Genomic DNA, 18,668 nt, shown 5'->3' on the forward strand with positions numbered 1-18,668 from the left:
GTCACATACGCTATGAATTTGGGTGCAAATATTACTTCTCTGATTCACAGAATCTTTACTTTAAAATTTAAATCATTCTCTGGCAGGTTTGGCTCAGTGGATAGAGTGTCGGCTTGCAGACTGAAGGGTCCCAGGCTTGATTCCGGTCAAGGCACATACCTCAGTTGCAAGCTAGATCCAGGCCCTGGTCAGGTGCGTACAGGAGGCAACTAATAAATGTGACTCTCTTACATAGATGTTTCTCTCTGTGTGTCTCTCCCCCTCCCTTCCACACTCTCTTAAACTCAATGGAAAAATATCCTTGGGTGAGGATTAACAATAACAAAAAAAATTAAATCATAATAACTTCCATAGTGACTTGGAGAATCTAAGTCCCCAACAAATGCTAATGTTTATCTCTTCTCATTTTTCTCCATGTGCAAAGGTAATTTTACTCCTGTCTTTTAAGGTCCTGTTCAAAATGTTTTTCAAACAAATAGACAAATGGTACTGAGTATGTGCTAGGCATGATTCCACCTGCTTTAAATATTGGCTCTTTCAATTTTCACACTGACCCTATAAAACAATTATTACCTACATTTTATAGGTGAAGAAATTGAGCCTCTAAGAGCCACCCAGGATCATGCAGCTAATGAGTAGCAGAGCTTGGATTTAAATCAGAGTACTTCATGCTGTTAATTACTATACTCTTCTATTTTTCTTCCCTACAGAAGCCACCTTGACTCCTTCAACTGCAGGAAGTTGCTCCATCCACTCTAGCTGGAATTGTTGTACTGCTTGATCTGGACTCCTAGGCTGATTATTTCCTGCCCTCACCCCCACCCCCTGAGTTATAATTACTGAAAGATGAGACAGAGGGCCGAAAACCAGGACTACAGGCTTTATTAGAGGAGAAGGACCCTGCCAGGCTGCCTCGCAAAGGAAGAGAGCCCACGTGCAGGAGTGAATACGCCTTTGGAGGGGAGGAACGGGAAGGGATGGGGCTTAGGGTACTTGGCATGCGCTGATTGGTGGTTTCATATAAGGCACATGATTAGGCACTTAGGTACTTAGGAATCGGGGGCTTAGGGTATTTGGCAGGTGCTGATTGGTGGTTCAATGTACAGTCCATATAAGGTGTCTGGTTAGGTGCTCAGGAATGTCCAGGCGCAGGTGCAGTTTACGTCATACTCCGTCCATCAGTTGAGGGAAGGGAGGATCTATTTAATTACATATGTAAATATTATAACTAGATTATCTATGAGGTAGTGAAGTTCTGTGAGGCAAGACTACTTCTCACTCATCTTTGTGCCTCCAACCTAAAAGAGCAAAGCACTATAACATATTGAGAAATAGCACAAACCCTAGAATCAGCCAGACTTGAGCAGCCTGGATGTTCCTGATTTGCTGTGTGACTTGAACACAGTTCCTAAGATTCATGTGCTTCAGTCTCCTTATCTGCAAGATGGAGTAAAGATCTTCCTATTGTGTTTGTTATGAAGATTAAATAGGTAATGCATATAACATTTTCAACATAGTTCCTGATATGTAGTCAGCACTCATGAAATATCTATTGTTTCCATTTTTGCTGCACATAAAAACCCTTAAAAGATATTTGTTAAATTATTGATTCTCTTTTTGAGATTATGTATGGATCTGGCTAGTAAAATCACAGAAGAGATCTCACCTATGTAAAGTCACAGGAAAAAAAAATCTCAAAATGTTATTTTAATCAAATATTTCTACTTTCAGGTATATTGACTAATCACCCACTCAAGTTTTAACTTGTAAGGAACAACTGTCAATTATTATCCAATAGTTTATTTTTGTGCATATAAAAATGACATTCAGGTAGAAAAGACATAGGGGCGGCTTTGTTTGAAAATTTACCCAGAATCTTACAATATTTCCATCTGTAAAATGAATAATAAATCAAAACCCAAGATTAAGGCTAATCATATTTGTAATTTAGGAAATGAAAATAAATATAAAGCATAATTGTTCAAGCAAAATCAATTGAGACTGAGAACAAATGGGTTTATGAGCTGTTTATTATTCCAAATAGCAACAAGAAAAGCAGATGTTTTCTAAGAAATAGTAGCAGATAATTACTTTTCATTCAACCTTGATTTAAAGACATTATAGATTGCCCTCTTTAGGTTCTTATGTAAAAACAATGGATAATGTTATGACTCAATAAGGTATCAACGCAGGAAACCTCCAAACCTGTAGAGAATTTACATTAGTTTATTTGAGCCAAAACTGAGGACATATGTAGGGGAGCAAGATCTCAAATGTTCTGGAGAATAAGTTTTGCAGTTTCTTTTATGCATTTGAAATTAAGGAGGGAACATAAGGAGGATTACCTGAAGGTGAGAGAAAGCAAGGCAGGAATCAGATTACAAAATAGTTAAGATTTAGTGCTCTCTTGAAGGTGGTCCACTTTCGAGGGAGGTGTCCGAGATGTGTTCACCTTGATGCACAGAAACAATGAATATTCTTTGCACAGAAACAATGAATATTATTCACGTGTATTCTTTCCTGGGGAGTGACTGCTCACCATGATCTGCCCAGTTAGGAATTTATGATCAGATGACCCTGTGAGGTTACTTTCCATAAAACCCCATTTTTGTCCATACAGGCAAATAATATTTTATACTTGTATTTCTTTCCTCAGACTTTGGAAAGGTACAAAGAACATATGATTCCCATAAACTCCAAATCACACGCTCCTATTATATTTATTGTCTGGCTGGATGAGACAATATTACATGAACTGCAAATTGATGCTATAATGAAAATGCAAACATTATATGTCTATATTTCTTTCTTTAAGGGGCTTTCCAAAAGAAAAGCTATTATATTACACAGGTTGGAAAACAGGGGCATTATTTCAAATGAATCTGCATACCATTTTAAATGCCACACATGCCATACATGGTTCTCTTTAGCCTTCACTTTCTACTAATCCTTCACTTTTATTGGAAGATTTGAAGAGGAAGACAGATAATACTGATATAGCAAAAAATGAAATGCTAAAGGTGGAATAAAATTAGAAGTAGGAAATCATTTAGAAGAGTATTCTAATCACCCAGGTACAGCTTGATGAAGGCTTGAATTAGAATTCGTTTCTGTTACCTAAAAATAAACTTTTTATCCTTGTAATTTTTTAGTTCAAATTCTAGCAGCAAAGGTGTTTCCCATTAAGTGGATTTACAATTTAATGAAGCTGTAAGCCATTTAAATCTAAAGCTTATAGGGAGAAAGTAGGTAATAGACTCTGAGTTACTAGAGTTGAAACATAAATTCATTTGATTTCATGAGTCCTGGAGCCTCTATGTGATTACTCAGTTCAAGTGGGGAATCTTTGAGGACCTTAAAGCAATGAATGCTGAGAAAGAAGGAGCTAGCTTGACTGATTGGGAAAGGTAGAAGGTAAAGCCCCAGAGCCAGGTGATGCGGAAGCTGTATTAACACATCATGTCACACAGCAGTGGAAACGCTCCTCAGGTGAACGTAAGATGTTTCAGAAGAAGCAAGAAAGCCATTTCCTGAGGGCAGAGGGGCTGCCTGATGTCACAACTGGAGTCAGCCTAAAATACCAGGCATGATTGTGAAGGAGGGTATAATGTCACAAGAAAGAAAAAAAAAGCCGAATCATTGGTTGTCAAGGGCTGAGAGTAGGAGTGGTTTGACTACTTGATTGTGGTGCGAGTTACAGGACTGTGTATGCATTTATCAAAACCCATAGGACTTTTTAACCTAAAAAGGATGAATTTTCCTGGAGGTGAATTATACCTCATTAAACTTGAATAAAATATATTAAAAACAAACATGATTCACTTAGAAAGGTGAACATGCTAATAGACATTTTAAAATACCACATATGTGAACAATTTAATCCACAGCAATTTTAAATTACAGTATGTTGTTTAAGAGAACCAGAGTTTAAAAAGAGGAAGGAGATAGGAACTTGCATACTGATTTATTTTATTGCAGGCTTAGTGATACTGTGTATTCTTTATAGGCAGAAATTTCACATAGTTCTGTGTCTTGAATGTGTACCCTACAGGTAGAGAGAGACAGCGCCTGTGTTTGCATTTCTAAACTGGCATGTTACAGGTTAGGTTCTCCAGAAGCAACCAATGACACTGCATTCACTGGGAGTATTTAGAGACGAGAACAGGGATCAGCAAGATTGGGCAGAGAAACAAATACAGCTGTGATGTGGACCCAACAAAGCCTTGGCCAATTTGGCATGCAGCTCCAAAAAGAAATCAGGTAATCCCACGGCATCTATTGATTCTCCCTTAACCAGTCTTGACAGTAAACAGATAAGTACATCAGCCTCGGTCTGCCACAGTGTCCAGTGGTGGTGTAAATGGCCAGGCCTTCCACCCTGCCCTGCTCAGTTACTGGGTGCAGCTGAAGCAGTGTGCGCTAGCAGAGGCCAACACCAAAGTGGGGATACTGGAGGCTGTATGCTGATGACATTCTCTCCAGCAAGTCCTTCTTTGAAGGGTATCTGGGTGGTGCATCTTCAAAGCTTCACTCTTTGCTCATCTGGCATCCACTTCTCCTTATATGTTCAAGAAGTAACTCCTGGTGCAGCAGAATTCTGGTGAGCCTTTCTTCTAGTGCAGACTCTTAGAAGCGGGAAGTTAGTGAGACACATGACAGCTCCTGCCATAACAGTCATCCTTGGAGCCACCATTGATACTCATCTGTGATCTTCTCCCTCCCCCACTATACATTCTAGCTTTCCCTCACTCTCAGCTGTCACCCTTCTACTGACATTAGTGACTAACCTGGTGGCAGGAACAAGACTCTCATCACCAATGGGCCTAAGCCTCTTGGTTACCAGGCCATTCTCAGCCTGAATTTGATGTACCTCTTTATGTAACAACGAGTGACCTGGTGCACGGATTCATGCACATTGAAAGGAAATTAATTAGAAGGTGGCTGGCAGGGTGGGACTGGGATGGGTGGACACACCCTGGAGTCAACCTCCTCCAGTCCTTCTCTGGCGCCTGCGAAGTGAGTGGGGTCCATCCGGCAGGTGGGACCTGGCCTGTGGGGATCAGGCCATAACTGGCTCTCCAACATCCTCCAAGGCATCCTGGAATGCGAGAGGGCACTCTGCAAGGTTGATGTTGTACAGGGTGTGGAACGCAAATGCAAGTGTGCAATAAACCAGATTCGGGCCGACTGTGCCCCAGCAACAATATAACCCACAGCCGAAGGTGGAATCCTGTGCCCCCAGAAGGAATCGGGCTCCCTCCTCTCTGGTTTCAGGGTGCATCACCGGAGAACCCTGCTGCCAAGTCACTGCAGCTCAGCAGCTCCTGTGTTGAGCATCTGCCCCCTGGTGGTCAGTGCGCCTCATAGCGACTGGTCGTCCATGGGTCATTCCACCATTCAGTCGATTTGCATATTAGGATTTTATTATATAGGCTTGAGTAAGGGGATATCAATAGATGCTGATGTGAATTATCTGGAATTCCACATGTATTTTTTCCTGGTCCGAGTGAGGTGGCAACCCTATTTCCCTCTGATGACCAGTCAATTACTCCTGCCAAGAAAGTGATTTTTTTTCTTTCCTGTTGGTTCCTGGGTATAAGGGACCCAAAAAGGCCAGACAGCAGCCAGAGATTATGATTCAATCGGAACCTTGCTGTGACCCCTGTGTGTCCTATTTGGGGGCCAGGACCTCTAATACTATAGAGCTCAGTGTTGTGGGAACAGAAGCACACATTGTGCATTTCTGCCTCATGACCACTCTGTTTATGTGCAGATGGCATGATCTTGCTCCAGAACCCCAGGGACCTTCCATGGGATTCTCTCACTGGGGATTGCCACAAACTCCATGTGTTATTTCTGCTCCACCACTATACCACCAACACAATAGAGAGTGTTGAATTGGGCTTCTTAAGAAGCCAAGGACCTTTCTTCATCTAGGTTCCACTCAAAGTTGTCAGCTTTTCAATCCTTCAGTTGGTGAGTCATATTTATAGGTAAAAATAGACTGCCTCCAAAACCAGAAGAGGTAAACCAATGGCATGTTTCCCTTTTTATAGCAGGAGGTGCAAAGTATCATAATTTACTTTAGACAGGATATCCTGGCACATTGTGGGAAATTACATCATTATAAATTTCACAGAAGAGCAAGGCTTCTGAATATTTATATCCCACCCCTTGGAGTGATGTGTCTTGCCAAGAACTCTAGTATGTTTTCCATCTCTTGCTTATTCAGCCTGCTAAATATAATGCTATCAACATAATGGATCAATATGATGTTCTATGGGATGTCCAGATGGTCAAATCTCTTCCTACTATATTATGAGAGAAGGCAGGAGAGTTAGTAGAGGCACAGAACAAAACTCTAAATGTATATTGTTGTTCATTCCATGTGAATGTGAATTGTTTCTCATCATCTTTTCTGATTGGCATTAGAAACATATGGTTGTTGTTTTTTTCCCCCAAGAAAGTTTCTAAGGAGACCTCCATTAGGCCTTTTCTACTATAATAATTTTTACTTTAAAGACCAAAAATGCAATGTGGGAGTTGGTTCAACTATCCAGTGTTTGAATCCTAGATGGAAATGACCACAGAATGGGTCCATTGACACAGTGAACTCATTGTAAGCAAGGCCTTGGCAGTATTTCATTTAGTATCTGGAGCTCATTCTGAAGAGGAGTAATGATACATATTTTAGGTCCTTAGGTGTCAATATTGACTCATTCACTCTGTCCTTTAATCCTCATAATATCTGGGTTTTCCCCTTTCCCAATGAAATGGATGTAGGTACCTTTGGGGAAAAACAAAAGGGAATCATGTCATGGTGTTGCAGAATTGTTTCTCCTAGGAACCAGCCACCTTTATAATCAAAGTGTTTGAGTTCTAAAAACTGGCAAACAGGCTCAGATCTAAAGCCAGGGCAAAGATTTGTGATATAAAAATTTATATTTTATAGTGTGACTGCTTCCCCTCCCAGTATTCCAACTTTGATTTCTTCTTCTGGTTCAAGATGAGTAGTGCTTTTGTCAGCTGTGCATCTCTTATGCCACTTAGTATGTCATGTGCTATTTTATTATTATTATTATTATTATTATTTTTTACAGAGAGATGGAGGGAAGGAGAGTGAGAAACATCAATTTGTTGTTCTACTTACTTATGTATTCATTGGTTGATTCTTGTATATGCCCTGACCAGGGATCAAACCCACAACCTTGGTGTGTCAGGACAATGCTCCAACCAATCAAGTAATCAGCCAGGACCTGTAATATTCTATTAATCATCTTCATATCGCTCTGTGGATGAGCACCTCGAGGATGCTACACCAAGCTTATTAGTCATTGCAACAATTGCTATATCCTGATTGCTGGTAGTTAAGAACTCTTATCTGAATTATGTTGTTTTGAGGCCTGATCGGCCCCGTTGTTATCAGTGAGCCTACTTCTGGAACAGTCTTGCCTGAACTACAGAGGAGAGCAACTACAGAAGATTCTAGTGATGCGAGTGCCCCTATGACCAGCACACTCCTATGGCCTTGTCTAATGCTGTGCTGTAAAGGTCTCCTTGTAGGAAATAATTATCTGGGAAGTGTTTTGGTTGTACACAATATACACATTCCTGCATACCCACTTCCCTGAGCTTTTCAATGCCTTCCTTTACCATCTGCTATGGGAATTCTGGCATTCCAACTTTGCTCACTATGATGCTTAATCTTAAGTATCAATCTGGCTAGGCTGTAGGAGACAGTTGTTTGGCTGAACACCAGTCTAGATGTCTCTGTGAAGGCATTTTTTAAATCTCATAAACATTTAAGTCAGTAGATTCCTTAAAATAATAAATCCCAATTTCTCTACCTCTACATATGTGTGTACATGTGTGCATATGTGTGTACATGTGTATGTGTGCGTGCGTGCATGTGTATGTACTATTGAGCCGCTTCTCTGGAGAATCCTGACTAACAGACTCATTATGAGATATTGCTTTATCTGTTTTTCTAGGAGCCATTCTCATAGTGAGTTCACACCATCTCTTGGGACAGTTGCCAGTGTATTAAATCCTGTATCATGAGCTTTTTTCCCAATCCACCATCTGTGGTGGAACTGCCGCCAAGATGCAGATTTTTGTGAAAAACCCTCTCGAGGCTGACCCCTTGGATACAAGAGAAAATGTAAAGGCCAAGATCCAAGATAAGGAAGGAATTCCTCCTGATCAGCAAAGACTGATCTTTGCTGGCAAGCAACTGGAATATGGATGTACTTTGTCTGACCATAACCTTCGAAAGGAATCCACTCTTTATCTTGTGTTGAGACTACGTGGTGGTGCTAAGAAAGGGAAGAAGTCTTACACCACTCCCAAGAGGAGTGAGCATAGAGAAAGAAGGTTAAGCTGGCTGTCCTGAAATACTATAAGGTGGTGAGAATGGCAAAGTCAGTCGCCTTTGTCGGGAGTGCCCTTCAGATGAATGTGGTGCCGGAGTTTTATGGGCAGCCACTTTGACAGACTTGGTGGCAAATGTCTGACCTATTGCTTCAATAACAACAACAAAGCCAGTGTCATGAGAAAGCACTGCCCTTTTAGGCATATGTTGTCAGTTTGGCTCAAACTCATAAAAATTCTCTGCATGTTCGGACATTTCTTACATCGACACAGGTTATATCTGAGTTTATGTATGCCTCTCTCAAGTTTGATATTCCAGTCAAAGTCTTGGTAATGTAACTAGTTTCCAATTGTGCCCTGTTATTATAAGAAGAACAGATTCTCATTGAATATGCAAATAAGAATATTGCCATGAAAATGACAACACTCACTGTGAGTTTCTGAAGTCTGAAGAGATTAAGTAGGGAGAAACACAAGTCTCAATTTTGCTTCCAAAGGTAAAATTTACCAATTAGCTAACTTATATTTAAAAAAAAATCCTTATATCTGGAAAACAACTACAACAACAGCAAAAACCAAACAAACAAAAAAACAAAAAGACCCACAACAGCAAAGAACCAGCAATATTTCAACCAAAAAGTCATGAAAATTGTAACCATTCTTATCAGTTTAGTTAGTCCTGTGTAATTAAACCTGTGCTGCTTGAATCCAGTTTTTCTATTCGTTCACTTGACCTTGCCTGATAATTAAGGGCAATAGGGTCAGTGATAATTCCAAGAATTTTGCAAGGCTATCTGTCAAGGCTAATATAATTTACTCAGTGAAGTGAGTGCCCCAGTCACTAGAGATTGTGAAGGGTAATACTCCAATTAGGAAACACATTTTCTAAGTTTTTTGCCACTTTGAGGGCATCAGCCTTATGGCAGGGGAAAGCTTAAATTCATCCAGAAAACATACATGCAACAAGAATATTGATAACCCAAAATAAGTGGCAGTTGAATGAAGTCTAGCTTAAATGTATTATAATGGATAAAGAAATGCAAAAACTGAAAAAAGGGGGGTTTTTCCAGAAAGCCTGGAAGAACTAAGTGGCCATCTTAAGTTTCCCATAGCCGTTTGTTTAACTTATAGCCATTTTCTACCCTTCTTAATTTCTTCGATTCAGGAGCAGACTGTAGCCATGTTACAGGAATATCAAGATGGCAAAGGTCTGGCAATGGAGGGTTTTGTTTGCAGAAACAGAATGGACTTTATCCTTTGAGATGACATGATACTGTATATAGTGAATCCTAAAGATTCCACCAAAACCTATTAGAACTGATAAATGAATTCAGTAAAGTAGAAGGATACAAAATAAATATACAGAAATTGGTTGCATTTTTATACACCAACTAGAGGCCAGGTGCATGAAATTTGTGCATGGGGAGTGGGTGTCCCTCAGCCCAGCCTGCACACTATCCAATCTGGGATCCCTCTCAGAGTCCAGGACTGCTGGCTCCCAACTGCTCGCCTGCCTGCCTGCTTGATTGCCCCTAACCGCTTCTGCTTCTGCCTGCCAGCCTGATCGACGCCTAACTGCTCCCCTGCCGGCCCGATTGCCCCCAACTGCCCTCCCCTGCAGGCCCAGTCCCCTTCAATTGCCCTCCCCTGCTGCCCTGATTGCCCCCAACTGCCCTCCCCTGTTGGCCTGGTCCCCCCCAATTGCCCTCCCCTGCAGGTTCGGTCACCCCCAACTGTCCTCCCCTGCCAGCTTGGTTGCCCCCTACTTCCCTCCCCTGCATGCCTGGTCCCCCCCAACTGCCCTCCCTCCCCTGTAGGCCCTGTCCTCCCCCCCCCAACTGCCTTCCCCTGCAGGCCTAGTTGCCCCTAACTGCCCTACCCTGCTGGCCTGATCGCCCACAACTGCCCTCCCCTGCCAGCCATCTTGTGACCACATGGGGGCGGCCATCTTGTGTGAGGGCATGACAGTCAATTTTCATATTATCTCTTTATTATATAGGATAATGAACAATCAGAAAGGGAAACTTAAAAAACAATCCTATTCACAAGTGTGTTAGTGTGAAAACATCCTAACCTATAAAGAATTTTTGTAAGTTTATTTAAGCTAAACTGTCGACAACTGCTGGGAAGCAGAATCTCAACTGGCTGGGATAATGCTCCAGAGAATGGTGGGTTTTCATCTATTTTTATACATTGCAATCAAAGGAAGAGATGTAGGTAGGGTATGTGAAATCCATTGGTGATAGATTAGAGAGGCAGAGGAAGGAGAAAGCAAAGTGGGGAAACCTCCAGGATTGGATAAAGAGTAAAATGATAAACACATACTTCTTTTACTTAGGTGGTTACAAGATAGTTAACAGTCAACAATTAACATGATAACAATAACAATTATGGGATTTGTGGTATCTGACCTGGCGTCCAGGGCATTTGATTGTGCCCTGAGGGGTCTGGAAAAAAGGTAAGAATGAAGGAGGCATACATACTTGCTCTAATTCCCATTACCTAGAAATAACATATGTCACTTCCCCCCCAAGGTGAAACTGGACAACCCAGGGGTCCAGGCTGCCTATCACTACTTGAGCCAATTAAGCAGAGACAGGGTTGAATTGTATATGAGAGTTTATTTTAATAATGCTGGCAGTATAAGAAAGCAGGTCAACCACGAACATCTGCTCTGCAATCCCCCATTAACCAGCTGCTTATATTGAGTAGGACAAAGATTACAGGGGGAAGTAGGGATTACTGGCATGGGGAAGTAAGCTATGCAGGCTGGGGTGGGACTCCATTGTTTGGGCCAGGAGGTTGTTAATCTTTCCATGATAATAGGCAGTTCTTGAATGAGAATAGACCCCATTCCAAAGTTAACTTCCAGATCCAAAGTTGACCCTAGGCCCAAGGTTGACTCCTAGGTCCCCAGGGCATACAACTCCCAACCAGGTTAGGATGTCCTCTCTTTAACCAGAACAAGGCAATCATGGTTAACAGAGCATGATTAATATTTCCCATAACCATAGCTAGTCCCCAATATTCCACTTTGGCCCCTAACAAAGGTTCTTCTGGCTGGTTTAATAATCAAATAGACATGAGACAGATTGGCAAGAGAACATAACCAAATTTAATACATATATATGTATGGGAATCCCAAGCACATGGGAGTCAGAGACCCCACATGCATATGAGGCTCGGAGACACCAAGGGGGACTGAGGTATATAAGACATCCTGAGCTAGGGATGAGATAATACATCTTCTGTATCTGGCCCACTGTCCTGGCTCTGCTCATGTCTGTCTAACTGCCTACAGCAGAAACCAAAATTCAAGTTTTGTCCTAGTTTACAGACTAGCTATGGCAGAAGTGAGGCAATGTGAATTTAGCCAAGTGACTTGTCTTCAAATTTGAAAATGTGAGTAGTCTACTGCAGTTATTGTATTAATTGAGGAAATCCATCTAAGTATTTAGAACAGTGCCTGACAATGATAAGCCCTTGTGTGCAGGAAGAAACGTTCCTCTACCCTCCAGGCTCTTCTGCCTGGTGTTACACTTGAGCCAGATTAGTGTAGATGAAGAGGGGTTACGTGCTAACCTTGTTACTGATTGGGGTTATCTGCTAGGACCTGGGTTCTTCTCAGATTTTTAGAGGGAGAGACAGAAATGGTCTGGCTGCTTTAGCTCACTGGGAAGTCAGAGAAAAGGGGGGCTTGGAGACAGGTTCTGGGGGTTAGCCAGGGACGAGCTGCAGCTGCCCATTTCTTCCCTGGTTGCAAGTCTCATGGGGTCCCTTAGAAGTTGGGGGATACATGCTTGTGGGGGAAGGGGTAGGAAGGGGACCCAGGTATATAAGACATCCTGAAGTAGGGATGAGATAATCTACCATGGGGGTTTCAAAGTGTCATTGCAGGCTAGTAAGAACAGAGGTTGAGTAAATAGCAATTTACTCTGCCCTAAAGGTAGGTTAAAAGAGGCTATCTCTAATAATCACTATGGGAAAGGCTCTAATTCATGTTCTTCCAGGTAGTTAAGTTAGGGGCAGGAGTTTCTCTTGAGCCTGTGACTAAAATTGCCTTTAGCTCAAAACAGTTTCTTTTTCTTTTTTTAAAAAATATATGTCTTTTAAATTTTTTTTATTTTTTTATTTTAGAGAGGGAGAGAGAAACATCGGTGATGAGAATCATGGATCTGCTGCCTCCTGCATCAAGCCTGCAACCTGGGCATGTGCCCTAATGGGAATGGAACTGTGACCTCCTGGTTCATAAGTCAGTGCTCAACCACTGAGCAACACTGGCTGGGCTCAAAACAGTTTCTATAGCACAGAGGGACATGTTGGGGTGACTTGATCTGAATCTCCACACATTTAATAAATACATGAAATTTTCTTTTTAACTATATTGCCATTTTGATTCTTTGTCTTTTGGGCATCAAAGTTCTAATTATTTTAGCTAACTTATCTTGGCTTCTCATAAACAATGTCAAGTTCTAGACTCAACAAGAAAAGCTTCTGGAAGCTATATTATCTAGGATTAACATAACATGTTATCTTTCATTTTTTAAAGGCAAGAATGGGAGGTGAGGTCAGTTAAATTGACAGAAAAACTGCAGTATGAATCCTCAAATCTAAGCCTGAGTTTATTCTTCTGGACAGTTTCTTTTCCTCTCAGTGATGGCGAACCTATGACACGCGTGTCAGCACTGACACGCATAGCCATTTCTTTTTTTTTTTTAATATATATATATAGATTTTTCACAGAGAGAAAGGGAGAGGGATAGAGAGCTAGAAACATCGATGAGAGAGAAACATCGATCAGCTGCCTCCTGCACACCCCCCACCGGGGATGTGCCCGCAACCAATATACATGCCCTTGACCGGAATAGAACCTGGGACCTTTCAGTCCGCAGACCGACGCTCTATCCACTGAGCCAAACCGGTTTTGGCAATGCATAGCCATTTCTGATGACACGCGGCCGCTGAGGTTTATTAAATACAATTATATATAACAATTATACATTTATGTTATTTAAACTATAAATGTCGCGAAATAATGTTTTTTTTCCTCAAAGTGACACACTACCCGAGTTATGCTCAGTTTTTTGGCGAAGTTTGACACACCAAGCTCAAAAGGTTGCCCATCACTGCTCTCTCTAAGTAGTAATTCAACCTTCCATACATAAAAGGAACTCAAGCTAAATGTTCATTTCCAGTCTGTCCTCTTTCCAATTTCCCCAAGAAACAGGGGGGAGGGGGTGGGGGGAAGGCAGAAGAAACCAAACCATTACCCTTTGAAGAATTAAATAATTTGAGAAACTAAAAGGAATTATTTACAAGTGGTTGTCTTTCATTTCTTACGTATTTTCAAGTTCTTGTGCTATTTCCTATACTCTTCCTTCCACGGTGTGCATTTTCTTTTCCCCCTTAGCGTGATTTGGTTGGTAAGCCTAATCTCCACCAAGGCCATCCCGTCCCTGGCCCTGCCCGCCAACCCCCATACCTTCACTCTAAAAGGACCCAACATTTCCCCCCACAAGCTCACAAAGGGAATCCCCTAGTCGGCCAGCACTGTGCCAGGCTCTTCTCCGTCGGTAGGCTCTTCTGTGCTCCAAGTTGCACAAGTCCCGGGCTGCCCACGCAGAACTACTGCACACCTGAGAGCGTGCAGGGACCCAGCTGGAACAAGTCTTTTCCCCGCCAGACTTTTGGCTTTCCCTCTGGGTCCAAACTAAAACCTGAAGTGGAGTGACCCGAGCCGCGGAGAAAGTGTCTACCGCGCTGACAATCGCTTGGAGCATGCTCAGTCCTCTGAGTCACAGGGCGGCGGTTTGTCCCCTCCCGCGGCCGGGCGGGCTCCTGCAAAGAGGATGGCGCTAGCCCGGGTTCTCCACCGCTCCCTCCCCTCCCCGCCCCCTCCCGCCTCCCTCCCTCCCTCCCTCCCCGCCGGGCCCGCTCCGGGGCACCCACGAGGGCGCTCCGCGGCCGCGCCTCCCCTCCCCGCCTCCTCCTCCTCTTCCACCTCTGGCTGTGGCGGGCGAGGACACGTCAGGGGACAGAAATAAATAAATAATTGCATTCGCCCGGGGACAGCGAGGCCGGCCGGCTGCGGCTCGGAGGGAGCGGAGAGCTGCGGTGCCCGCCCGGTGCCCGCGCCAGGTAAAGTGCTCGCCTGGAGCCCGGGAGGAGGAGGAGGAGGAGGAGGAGGAGAGGGGCGGGCGCCCGCGGGGAGGCGGGCGAGCGGGCGACTTCGCCCCGCCGTCCCGGGAGCCGCACGCGTGTGGCGGAAAACTGACGGCCCGCCGGTGACAAACACGCCAAACGCGGTTTGCCAGTGAGCCCTTATATAGACAGAAACAAACACCCCCCAAAGCTGCCTCCGGAGGGGAGCTCGCGTCATCCTGCGCGCGGACCGCGGCGCGGGAGCGGCGGGCTCGGGGCGCACGCGTGGAGGAGGAGGGGGCTCGGAGGGGTCCCGGGAAAGGCGCTCCCCGCGCGCCCGCGTGCTTTCTGCCAGGAGTTGCCCACGTTCTGAACTTTTGCACGGAGACCCTTCCGGAGCGGTGTTTCCCCCCCTCTTCTGGGCCCAGGAGTCTTCCGGGGCTGGCTCCCGTCCGGCGTGTCCCCAGCATCCCGCCCTTCTCATCAGCATCCTTCCCCGGGCCCCCCGGGAGCCTCAGGGGGTGGCCTGGTTGCTGCACAGGGTGGGGGCGAGGATGGGGCTGGAGGTCACTGTGTGTAGGGACTGTCTTCTCTTTTAGCAGACGGTCGGGGCTCGGAGAGGCTGGGAGGGGACCGAGTACCAGGGAGGTCGTCTTCCTTCTTTTTTTAGGTGCCCAGGTCTCACGGTGGGGTAGGAGGCGGATGGAAAGGTGTGTGCTGTCCTGGTAGGCGTCCTGGCCGGAGGGGATTGCGGCTTTCAGAGAGTCTGCTCCTCCAGCTCACCCCGGGTTTCCTAGTCTCCTGCGCCACGCTGGGGGCACCGGGCCAGGTAGCGCGGGAGGCTGGCGGCGGCTCCAGGGCGCACTGCCTACTCGAGGCGGAGGCTGCCCCGCAGCTGCTCTCCACACCCGCTTTTCTCCCTGACTTCCGCCAAAGGGATTGCAGACTGGTTTGGCAAGGGCGGTTGGGAGCCAGGTCCATTTTCCCGGTAGGACTAGCCAGGGTCTACGCCAAGTGTATTAAAATCACACACGCACACGCCCCGCACGCCAGAGGGATGAGGCGTGGTTCCTCTACAAGTGTCTGCCTACACTTTTGCAGAAGTAGTCCTGAGAGGGCTGAGTTGCGTGAGAGCGGGCTGGTGGAAGTAGGAAAGCTAATATTTCATCTCCTCGCTTCCTGGATCTAATAAGAGACGCATCAGAGGAATAAAATAGCGGTCAGTAATGAGAATGGTGTGAAAAAGACTGGGCGAGAGGAAGCAGTGGGCGCTGGATGTCCATTCCGGGCATCCTGTGCTTTGTGGCTCAACCCAAACAAAGCTCAAGAAGGCCTGCGGCTGTGTGCTGTGTCATTGGAACCACAAGTACTCAAGTTTGCCTTTGGGGGAGTGTGGCTGAAAAATCTGAGCTGGGTGGTGGCTGGCAGAGAGTAGATGAGGTTTGAGCAAGGTGACTCTTACTTAACCTTGGTGAACTGAAGCGGTCCTAGCTCCACTTTCTCCTTCTGACATTGCATTTGAAGGAGTCTAAGGGAGCAGGTAATTGAATCAAACGATCTCCGTGAAAGGGGAACATTATTACCTTAAGCAATTCAGTGTTTTGTATACTACTCATGAACTCAAAAACTGTTTTTTTTTTTTGGCAAAATTCAAATCAACAGTTTGCAATTAGGTCCTGCTTCTTTTCCTCCAGGGAGTGTTTTAATAGTGGTAAGTAATCTGAAATTTTAACATTCCATTTAATGTCCAGTTAGCGCATCTTCCTGTAAATGCTGGATTTATTTCTAGACGTGCATTTACACTTGTATATTACCTGGCTTATGTTTTTTGGCCTTGAACCCTCCTGAAGGGAAGGACAGCAAAGTGACCTAAAGAAATATCCTTTATCCAGAGTCCTATTTTTGGAGCATGGGTCTGAAATAAAAAAGGAAGTAACCTACATTTGTTTTTAGTTCTATATTCATTCACCAAACATTTTTTGATACATTCACATGGAAAAAGGTAACTAACTTTAGAGTTAGACCTAGATCTCAGGCTCAGTTCTGCATTTTGGAATGTTGTAATTATTTAACAATCTCATCCTCAGGTTTTCTTATCCAGAAAATGGGATTGTGGGCACCAACCATGAAGTGCTATTGTGAGAAACAAAGTGTATGGAAAACACTTAACTAGAGATTGGCCATTTTAAAACTCCTAAAACCTTTCCAGACACTAAACTGTGGTTACCAAGATGAATGAGATTGGAATTCTACTCTCAAAAAATTCACATCTAGTCATCCAATGTATCTTCCCCCTACCTTCTTTGCTTTCAGCCAATTTCCTTCTCTATGGAACAGACATTCATTCCAAATAAAACTTGAAAGGGACTTAGCAGTCTAGAAAATATTTGTAAGATCTGTTAATGGTTAAATTTGAGAAGGGTATCTTGCCTTAGAAACCTATATATTCAACTCTATTTTTTTTTCAATTTTTTTTTATTAAGGTATTATATGTGTACATATCTTACCATTGCCCCCCCCCTCTAATTTTTTTTTTTTTAACCATTGACAGTGACCTTGTATAAACAGATATGGAAGATTTTCTTCTAGCTATTTAGCTGGCAGGCTAAATAGCCATCTCAGACAGTGGATAAAGAAAAATTGAATTTATTTAAGGAAAAGGGCGTAGGGGATGGAATATCCAAAGGAAGGTCTGCACAGCACTGAGCCAAGGGGACATTGGGTGGATGATGGCAGCGCCAAGAAGCTGGAGTTTCATCCTTATATGCAGTCACTGGCGGGAAGCTCTTATCATCAGTGGGTCTGGGGGCTGAGCTGGTCCTGAGGCAGCCACGGTGTCACTTGTCTGGCTTTGCTGCTTTTCTGGGCCTGGAGCTGAAATACACCCGTGCCTAAATGTTATCTTTAGGGAGGAAAGGGTCAGGGGGTCTAAACCACCTGACTAGCAATATGAAAGATCGGGGGTCCAAACCCCATGACCAGCGATATGCTAGAGGAGGATAGATTACTCTGGTAGTGAAGTTCTTGTTTTCCCAGTTTTGCCCCCTTGCTAGGCATCCAGAGCTTTCTGCCCTGGTGGGTTTCTGTACCTGCCCCTTTGTCTTTGCTCTGGGGGTCTGTCTAACATTTCCCCCCTCGAGGATTTTTGGTATTGAATTCTTTCAGAGAAAGGGGGCATAGGATCTTTTTTGTAATGGCTTCCTGCTGAAAGGGGGTGATATTTTCCTTCAGAGCCAAAAATCCTTGAGCTTTGTCAGAGGGACAATGAGGCCTGGGTACAAAAGGAGGGGTGGTATTTGACGAGTATAAGGCTTGTAACTGGTGGAGAGAAACTGTTTTATAAATTTTTGTATTATTGGGGCAAAAGCTAGAATGAAAAGAATTATGAAAAGGGTCTGGTGAAAGGAAAGAAACATTAGCTTGGAGGGTTGTAGCCAAATATTTAAGATGAATTCAGGATCCAGTTTAATTCATAGGTGAAAAATAAAGCTTTGAGTTTAATATTCATAACTGTGTATTATAGAGTCTATTGAAACACACTTTTCACCCCTAGAATCACCCTCATTTTTATTAAAGAGCCAACTTAAGACTAATTTATTTACTATATTAAGTTTGGTTACAATTTGGTCTGATTGTTTGCATGAACACAGTAAGAATAGCAATTGATTACATAGGCTTTTAAAAACCTGCTTTGCTGGGATCTCATGATTGAGCTGTAATTAGACCCTCAGGGCAAAGAAGCTGAGCCTCCTTGCTGCCATCAGGTTTTCCTGCAGTACTTGTAGACGGGTGAATTCTTCAAGTTCTTGAGGTCCCCAATGATGTCTTGAGGTTCCTTCTTTGCCATCTCTCAGGAAAGCAACCTTTGTTCCTTACCTGGAAAAACTACCATGAACCACATGATTAAGCGAGGTGCCAGGCTTTCTTCAAGAGGCTCTTATTGGCTTCTTAAGGCTTTCTAGTGACATCCAGAGTCAGGTATATCTCTTTCAGACATGACATCCCAGTCAAAATCTTGGTTAATAAAACTACAATTGGAAACTGGTCTTGCTGAATTCATGAAAAGAAACCTATTGCCATGATTCACTCATTAAGAATTGCCAAATTCTGGAAGGATTAGGTAGGGAGAAAACTATAAAAGCTTCCATATTGCTTAT

The 18,668-nt window shown here is 43.7% G+C and overlaps 1 protein-coding gene across 2 annotated transcripts in view; it reads left to right on the plus strand.

Annotated features, from left to right (window-relative positions):
• Positions 1–14,348: 14,348 nt before the first annotated feature.
• SLC16A7 (solute carrier family 16 member 7) overlaps positions 14,349–18,668 on the plus strand; it is a 165,599-nt gene continuing 161,279 nt past the window's right edge. Inside the window, exon 1 of one of the 2 annotated variants that reach the window (XM_079773635.1) lies at positions 14,349–14,508. The gene's annotated coding sequence lies outside the window, so the exon portion shown is untranslated. The remainder of the gene's footprint in view (positions 14,509–18,668) is intronic. The other variant, XM_079773634.1, reaches the window with a different exon arrangement.

This window comes from Cnephaeus nilssonii, assembly GCF_951640355.1.
Source record: "Cnephaeus nilssonii genome assembly, chromosome: 6".
Taxonomy (NCBI): Eukaryota; Metazoa; Chordata; class Mammalia; order Chiroptera; family Vespertilionidae; genus Cnephaeus; species Cnephaeus nilssonii.